This window comes from Notamacropus eugenii, chromosome 5 (genome assembly GCF_028372415.1).
Source record: "Notamacropus eugenii isolate mMacEug1 chromosome 5, mMacEug1.pri_v2, whole genome shotgun sequence".
Taxonomy (NCBI): Eukaryota; Metazoa; Chordata; class Mammalia; order Diprotodontia; family Macropodidae; genus Notamacropus; species Notamacropus eugenii.
In genome coordinates, this window is record NC_092876.1 from 240532509 (window position 1) to 240542266 (window position 9758).

The window sequence follows — 9758 nt, forward strand, 5'->3', positions numbered from 1 at the left end:
GGCACCTGAGCGAAGTCTTGGAGGAAGTTAAGGACTGTAATAGGTGAGATGAAGGAAGAAGGAGTACATGCAAAGCATAATACAGAGCCTGTGGATAACACCAAATACCAAGTTTGGAGAATAACTAGTAGGTGAGTTTGGCTGAAATATAGAATGAATGGAGATGAGAGATGTCAAACAAGCCAGGAAAGGTAAGCAGGGGCTGGGTAGTGAAGTATTCTAAATGTGAGGCTGATGAGTTTGTATGGTATCCTAGAGTCAATAAGGAGAGGGAGTCCCTTCCAGTTCTAAAGTCCATGAGAGAGATGATCCTGTAACTGAGAGTTAGCTAAAGACAGATTGATGAAGAATTTTGTGGTTCCTGGAGTTGACCATAAGGATTCACGTCTGTCTTGACTCTCCCCATAAAATCTTGGGTTCTTCTGTGTTCTCTTGATCTCTTGATCCTGTTCTCTTTTCTCTGCGTATACGCTTTGGGATTCTGACTACCTCCGAAGGGAGTACAGAAGGAGGCTGGTACCCACAGCTATTTTAGACAGGGTGGAGCAGGTCATTCTTGCCAGCTCAGCTGCTGACTGGTAACTTGTGACTAGGGACAGAGCTGGCCCCCTGACTTCCCCGGGCATTAATTAAATAAGGAGACATGCTGCTACACTCAGGGCTTCCAAAATCCCTTTTCTCTGTTCCTGTGCCTTCTGTTCCCTTTCCTTCCTTCCACATCAAGATATCTGTACAAAAGCTTCTTCTAATGATTTTTCTGTGGAAACTACCAGGATATGCAGTGCTGTCTCCTAAAGTCCTTGTACACTGACTCCCAAAACATGACAGTAGTCTAATGTATGAATTAATGCATACCCAGACACCTGTGAGCCAAGGCTCCCTTCCGACAAGGGACATTGGACTTTCATGGATCTGGGTTCAATCCTAGGAGACTGGAGCCTGGCCTAAAAGAGGGGCAGTCAAGTTAGACTTCTCTCCCTAGTTCTGTCCCAATCCCTTACTATCTCCAAGGAGCTCTTTAAAACAAAGCTTAGGTATAGCTCACATCTACCATTTTCTGAACTATTGGGATTGGTAAATGAATGAATGCATACTCATCTAACTCACTATATGTAGTAAGTGCCAGACCATGCTTTCTATCTAATTCAATTCCATCCCATTCCATTATCACTGGAAAATCTATGAAAATCTACACTCATCTCTCTTTTCAAAATCTCTATGACACTCCAGACAAACATTTCTTTCCCTGGCCATGATTCCCTTATATATGTTGTCTCCCCTTGTTAGAATATAAATTCCTTGAATTTAGAGCCTTTCTGATTTTGGTATTTGTAGCATCTACCATAGTGCTAGGTAAATACAAGACATCCATCCATTCATTTGTTTATTGCCCAAGGTCACATGAGTAGTAAATAGCCAAGTCAAGATGTGAACACACACACACACACACACACACACACACACACACACACACACACACACACACACACACACACACACACACACACACCCCAAAAGGCCATGGAGATTAAGCTCTTTTCTAAAGGACATGATGACAGAGCTTGTCTCCACTCTCAAGTTGACCCACATCTGATAACATCAGTAAGACCCTAAAGCCATAAGTCATTCCAATGGTGAGGTGTGTGGAGGTGAAAAAGCCATCCTGCTGGAGCAGGGTGGTCATATGAGAAGAGAATCTATATGGTGGGTGGAGATTTTTGAAAGCTGCCCCATATGTTAGTGATTTTTATGGCAATTAAATTGTTGGTGGAATCTGTGGGTTGATTGTGCAATAAAACCTTCTACACTAAGCCATGTGGAAAATCATCTGATCCAACCCCTAAAGGTCAAAAAGGCCACCCTCACATATTGCTCTATGCTGTGAGGGAAAAACGAAGACTCTTTTGATAGCTTTTCTAGGGTTTTTCACATTATTGTATAAAATCAGAGGTTCCAGGTTTAGGAAATTTATTCAGCTTGGAGAAGATGACTGATAGAAGAACGCCATTTGCAAAGTCAGACCTCAGGATTTTCTTTGCTAAGAACTTGCAAAACACCTTCATTTCCATGTGCCCTCCCTGTCCTATATCCCCCATCACACACAGGCCACTTGTCAACAAGAAAGAGAAATTCCACCAAAGAGAAAGCTAGAGGGAAAGAGGTGTGAAAGAGAATGGGGCATTCTTTTGCTGGTTTCTCTCCTCTCTCCCCCACCCCCAAGCCTATTTTGAGGGATGCCAGTGCAAGGAGCTAGAAGCCTACATCAGAGCCATGTTTTCGTGGTTTTTATTTTTTTTTATGGCCAGTAGGATTCCATAGTAAAAGGGTTCAATGTTGTGGAGGTGGTGGAGAAATGTTTTGATTCACTTTATTTGAGTAACATACATGGCAATATACCTAGAGTTTAAGATCAGTTTCATTTTACTCTGACAAAATCCAATATCATAGGTAAAAATAAAATTTTTTAAAAAGCTCATAGGATTTCTAAGACACAGCCCCATTCTTGTAGATTAACATTTTGATGATCTAATGAAAGTCAATCAGAAACAGATGGATGGTGTTTTCCCTTTAGGTACACAGGCCTTTAGAAAATTATCAAAATGGTACAAGGGGAAAAAGATATTTGAGGTCCTGCTGAAACTTCTGAAAAACAGTTTGATGAATAGCTAGTAGGTCGTTTTGGCTGGAACAGAGTACATGAAGGGGAATAATAGGAAACAGACCTGGAAATGTAGGTGGGAGAAAGACTGTGAAAGGCTTTAATGTCAGGGTGAAGAGGCAAAGACAATTTTTGAACAGAGAAGGGATATAGAGAGATCCATATTTTAAGAATATTAATTTGGCAGCTATGTGGAGGACGGATTGGAGTGGGAAGAGACTGGGAGTGGGAAGCAGGGAGACCAATTCCAAAGCTTATTTCAGCAGTCCAGGTGAGAGATGATGAGGGCCTGAACTAGATTGTTGACTGTGTGAATGGGGAGAAGATGTAGGATTCAAGATAGATGTGGAATTAAATCAATAAGAACTGGAAAATGATTGGATGTGGGGGCTGCGGAAGAAGAAAGAATCAAAGATGATTCCAAGGTTGCGAACCTTTCTGGGCAACTAAAAGTATGGTGATGCCTTCAACAGAAGCAGGGAAATTAGGAAGAAGGCTGGCTTTGGTGTGGAAAGGGGTGGATATTTAGTTAGGAGTCATCTACATAGAAGTAACGATTGAAGCCTCTGAAGTTGAGAGTGTGTAGAAAGAGAAGTCCCGATGCACAGCTTTGGGGGAGCTGGTTGAGTGGGTGGGAGATGATCTAATAAAAGAAATTGAGAGGGAGCAGTCAAAGAACTAGGAGAACCAGGAGAGAGCATGCCCTAGAAGTCAAAAGAATAAGAAATCTAGTAGGAGTAGGACAGTTCTACTGGAACCTAAAATCATGTCTTTCTGGGCCTCAGTTGCTTTGTCTATAAAATGAAAGAGTTAGGTTGTCTTGATTGCTAAAGCTCTTCCAGCTCTACTCATTGTGATCCTATGATTCTGTGTAATTATCACTGGGAAACCCTCTAATTATTGACTTACTGAATTTTCCATGGTATAGGTACACAGATGAAGAAACATCAGGACTAGTAAATGTTAGGTTATCTGCCAGTATAGCTGTTACAGAGATGTGATCTTCAACTCCCCAAGGCTAGGAAATGGAATCTTACAGTTTATAAAGAGGACTATCTCTCTCTGAATGTCAGAAAAGAGCACTTAACCTGTGGTTAGGACTTTAGGCCTTAAGCTAATGAATCCATCTACCATCACTCATTTCAGTAAGAATACATCATTATTTACTAGCCTGATAGCTTTGGATCTTATAAATAAAACAGGAAAAGTGAGCACAAGTCACTAAACCTTTTTCCAAATAAGCATTGAGTGGTAGAGTTTCAGTACCTGCTTTTGGGGGATTTTCCTCTTTCTCAGGTCTTCCTTCCAAAACATGGTGGACTATGGAGGGAACAAATAAAAATTCTTTCCCAAAACCCAGTCTAATCTTTTCATAATTCAATATCACAGGGCTGCTGGGAAGCCCACTTATTCCACACACTTATTCCCTGTGAGCCTGACCAAGCAGGCAATTCCATTGACTAGCACTTGAGCTAATATGAGGTGATAAATAAAGCTGCCACCCTCGGCTGGCCTACCATGTTTAAAATGACACATTGGACGAGTGGCTCTCTATTGCCTCCATTTTCTCCATAACAGGCTAAAAAGTTGTCTGGGAACACAGTAAATCTTCATTTGAAATATGACCCAAAAGAAGTCACAGAATTGTTTTGAAAGGAAGCAAACTTCATGGCCAGATGGGCCTGCTTTGAATAAATATTGAATAAATGACTTGAAAGAGATAAGTCCCTATGAAAACTAATCAAGGCTGTTTTCTAGATATAATATTTACTTGAATTTCTCCTTCACCCTCCTTGAAACATGCCTTTGCTGGTGGTTAGAAAACAGAAGCACAACACTGTACAGTGAATTAACTCAATTGTCAACAATTTCAAGTTACTTAAACCCAGACAATCCTGAATTTAGTCTGTTCTCTATGAGAGTTCATAACTCTTTTTGATGATTGTCTCAACTGAAGTCATTTTTATTCCTTCATGCCTGTTTCCCCGTCTATAAAATGAGGGTGTTGCATAGGATGGCCTCCAAGTTCCCTTCTAGCTCTAACTCTGTGGTTCTGTATTCGTCCTTCCTTAGGTTCAAACAGTGTCTTTTAAGAGTCACCAGAGCGCTCCATGACCTGAAGCCATTTGGACAATCTCCAATATTAGATCTCTCTGTTTCACTTAGAAGAATACACGTAGGTCAAAAGGCTTAAAGGCAAGGTGAGGTGTGGGTTGGATGGAGCCACACTTAGATTTAGTGGCATGGATTTTGTTTTGATACTGGTGGACATAGCCCACTACTTTGGCTAATCCATAAGCTTCGAAGGGAGGTTCCTGGCATCTCATAGAGATCAACATTCTACTGCAGCCTCATTAAACAGTCAAGTTTGTAAGTATGGCTGTTCATGTATCTTCCTAACCCTAACCTATATGAAGATTCTTAGCTAATCTGTACCATTCATGAAGATGTGAGGAACCAAAGTGAACCTATCAAATAAAGGCAACAAATGATGGCAACTTTGGTTCCTAGGGTCTCTAAGATAAAATATTGGCTCCCACATCATGATCTGGCTCATCAGTCTTTGGTGTCCACCTGTCACCCAACTCTCACTTGTGCCTTAAAGACGTTGTAGCATGCACCATGGCCACATCCTGGTAAACCTTTTCAGCAGATAGGCTAAATCAGGTTGAGGGTAACCTACTGGCCTCAAACCTGTTGGTGAGTTAGGGGGAAGTCTACCTCAAGCATGTGAAGACTTTCCCTTGCAGAATGGGTAGATGAGAACAATTTGTTCCAAAGCCCATGAAAGTGACTGAAGATGGTGCTGTGGAGCGCTTAGAGTTTGGTCAGCCATTTGAGATACCAAGATCACCCACTGCATCCCAGTTCATTGCCTGTCATCTTGACTTTTGTCTTGCCACTGGACTTCAATGACTCTAGAAGAGAAGTGAGGCTGAGGACTTTGTGCAACTTTGCTTCATTTAAATCTAATTCATCCAAAAGTCAAGACATCATTGGTCCTCTTTGAAAACGAAGGATAAACAAAAATCACCTTTCTGGATGGGTTTCACATTCATTCCTCTCAAACTGCTCTGTTGGATGTTTCCCTTCTATGACATTCCATCAGCTCACTACACAGGCAGTCTGTCCCCTATCTCCATTCAGCTACATCTTAGGAGCAAGGGAGCCCATATATAGGACTGGAAAGACCCTGGACATCATCCATCCCAGCGCCTTCATTTTATGAAGAAGGAAACTATGGCACAGGAGACTTAAAGTAAAATGTCAGAGGTGGGATTTGAACCTACATCTTCTGACTAGAACTAGTGCTCTTTTCAATTTCCCTTCAAGTTCTTTCAAGTTCTGCTTCCTAAAAGAAGCCTTTCCTGATGCCTTTAGTTGTCAGTTCTCCCAAAAACAAAGGACAACAACCAACCACCAACCAGTTGTTGGTGCTCCTGGTCAGAAGTACTTTGTGTTTATTATTAACATATTTTGTGTTTATTTATTAATGTGCACATTATTTCCTCTTGAATGTAAGCTATTTGAAGACTGTTTGTTTCTTTGTTTCTTTCCTTCCTCCCTCTCTCCTTCCCCTCCCCCTTCCACATTCCTCCCTCCCTCCCTTCCTTCCTTCCTTCCTTCCTTCCTTCCTTCCTTCCTTCCTTCCTTCCTTCCTTCCTTCCTCCCTCCCTCCCTTCCTTCCTTCCTTCCTTCCTTCCTTCCTTCCTTCCTTCCTTCCTTCCTTCCTTCCTTCCTTCCTTCCTTCCTTCCTTCTTTCCTTCCTCCCTCCCTCCCTCCCATCCTTCCTTCCTTCCTTCCTCCAGGGGTAGATGGAGGGAGCAGTCAGGGTCCTTCCTTCCTTCCTTCCTTCCTTCCTTCCTTCCTTCCTTCCTTCCTTCCTTCCTTCCTTCCTTCCTTCCTTCCTTCCTTCCTTCCTTCCTTCCTTCCTTCCCATTGTATCCCCAGCACATGGCACAGTACCTAATTCAAGTCACACACTTGATAAATGCTTGTTGAATTTCTGTCCTACCCAATACCTGGGACATAGCAAGAGCTCAAAAATACTTGTCAACTGAGTTCAGCTTCAGCCTCAGAAACTTACTAGTGGTATAACTGAGGGCAAGCCACTTCACCTTCTGTCCTCAGTTTCCTCATCTGTAACATGGGGATAATAATAGCACCTACCTCCTGGTGTTGTTGTGAGGATAAAATGAGGTAATATTTGTAAAGTACCTCACAAAGCTTAGAGTCCTCTATGAGTGTCAGCTATAGTTCTTGTTCTTACTTTCGGTGTTGTTGACTGACTGCCAAGAAGGCCTGACTTCTTACTGACAATCTAACTGAGAGAAATTCCTGGTCCTAGCAGTAACACTATATTCAAATCAATCAACCAATGATGTATTAAGGGTCAGAGGGGGTTATAACTCAACAAACAATTATTAAGTACCTACTATATGCCAGGTACTGTGATTTAGGATGGCAAGGATCACAACTAGTGTTTCAGTTTAGAATTCAAAACCTAACTTTATCCTCATACGCAAATACTCAGGCAGATTCTGTGAACAGGATGTTTTACTTTATGTAGCTTGAAATTTTCCTCCAAATAAAAGATGCCAGGAGCATCTGAAGAACTTACTCCAGCCCAGCTTTTTGAGGGCAACCAAGAGAATACCAGTGTTTATATTCTTTATCCTGTGTCAGATCCTTGCATGGAAGAGTTGTCTGTTTTCTCTGATGGCTTTGTTCTCTTTTTGGTGAGGGGGTTGTTTTGAATTTTTCTTCTGGAAGTATTTCTTGCTTGGGTGTTGGATTGCTATTATGAGGTGTTAACAGGCCTCTGGAAGAATTTTCATGGAGAACCCAGAGTTAGGGTTAGATTGGTGGCTAAGGTTCAGGTTTAAGTTCTGAATGCTTTGAGTCAAATTTTGTTGACTATTCATTTTCTCTCCCTTCTTTCTTGTTGCCTCCCCCCACCCCATCCCACCCCAATCAATGTAAACCCTTCAGGCTGTGACTTGGAGCGTCTTATTTGAGCCTGTTTTCTGTCACAGATCTGCTCTTTCTTGCCTTTTATGACTACTCAGGGGTAGATGGAGGGAGCAGTCAGGGTGCTGTTTCTTTCCATTCACAAATAGTTTGGCCTTTGATGATAAAAGTTTAAACCCCTTGGTTCTCTTTTGATCTCCTCTGGCTGCTCTAATTTTTCCAAGACACTCTTCTCTTGGGACGACCTGGCTGATATGAGTGCTATTTAGTCCTAAAAAGAGCCTGAGCTGTGAATTAAAAAACAAGATAGGGCATTTTAGCATGGATTTGGCCTGGGATTCATTTCATGCTTCAATTCACCTTTATTCTTACAGACCCTGCTCCTTCATTCCCAGTGTCCCCTACTCCCTCTATTATCAGGTTGGCTTATCACGAGGAAACTCTTTTGCACCTAAGTGTGCCCCAAAGCCTCAGTGGCAACCCTTCTGATCACAGAATGATGGATTGATAAATCTCAGAATTGAGATAACTAGATTATGTAGCTCGATCTCTGGTTTCCGGAATTCAAGGTATGATTAATCTACTCCCTCCCCTAAGGCAGATCATAGCCCTTTCATGTTAATTAAATTTGTATAAGGACCATTATTTCCTCCAATAGAATTTAAACTCTTTGAGGTCAGGGATTGTTTCCATTTTGTCTTTATATCTCCAGCATCTTGGGCAGTCTCTGGCTCATAGTAGGAGCTTACTTGCAGGGTTGATTGGTACTTTAGTAACAGGTCATTCATAACTTGCTATATGCTAAAAAAAAAAAAATCTCCCATTTTGTCATCAGCCCTTAGATGATGAACTTCTCTGAATTTAGCTAAACTAACCCTTAAAAGAAAGACAAAGAGACCCTTAAAGGAAAGACAAACGGTCTGCTACCAGACCTGTCCCTGAAGTCTTTCCAGCTTGGTAGGATCTAACAGAGACCATACTTTGTGGTTGTAACCATTTCCAACTTAGGTTCACCCAGGGAAAGTATCAGAGCAGGACTGACTAATTTATGGATCTATTCATTCATTTATTTATCCATACATTTATCTTGTTGTTGCTGTTCAATTGTGCCCAATTCTTTGTGATCCCATGGACCATAGCACACCAGGTCCTTTATTCTCTATTATCTCCTAAAGGCTTTCTAAGCTCATGTTCATTGTTTCCATGATACTATCCATCCATCTTATTCTCTGCCATTCCCTTCTCCCTTTGCCTTCAATTTTTTCCAACATCAGGGTCTTTTCCAGTGAGTCACAGCTTCTCAATATCCAGTGGCCACTACTGAGTTTTCCAAATTTATTGGCATGTTGACTGCAGCACATGTACAGCATCATCTTTTAGGATTTTAAATAGTTCAGTTGGAATTCCATCACTTGCATTAGTCTAATTGTTAGCAATGTTCCCCAAGGCCCATTTGATAAGACTTATTTATTTTGTTTGTTTGGCTATTTAATCAAATCTGTGATTTCACTGATATGTGGAGCTGCTGGTGAGGTACTTCTACTCATGCGAATGATGACTAGTCCTGCAATCTATAGTCTTAGAGGAGTGGTTTGAGGCATGGAGAGATTAAGTGATATTCCCCAAATCACACAGCCAGATTCCATCAGAAGCAGGACCCAAATCTGCTTCTTCCTGATTACTTCTTCTCTAGGTAAAATAATGAGATATTGTTATTTCCATTTTATAGATAAGGCATCTGAGGCTTCAAGAGGTTTTGACTGGTTCATGGTCAAGTAGCTAGTAGTAAGTTGGTCTTATTAGCAAGTTAGTCTTATTAGCCTGCCAGGCCCCTATATTGACCTGGTCTGTATTCCAGTTTATAAAAAGTAGCACTGAGTTTGGGGTGGGACATTGCATTTGGAACCATTCAGGAGGTACCAGAAATGGAACTATGACATAAAACTGGCCATGAACCCCATAAGAAGAGAATGATATTAGGTAACAGAAAATATTATGACATTTTGGTTTGAAAATAGATTCTGACTTAGGACATCAAGAAACTTTCTTGTCTCTAGGATACTTCAATTTATTCCCATTCTCCCTCCAAATCACACAGTGGGAGGAAGATTCCCTTGACCTCAAGTTA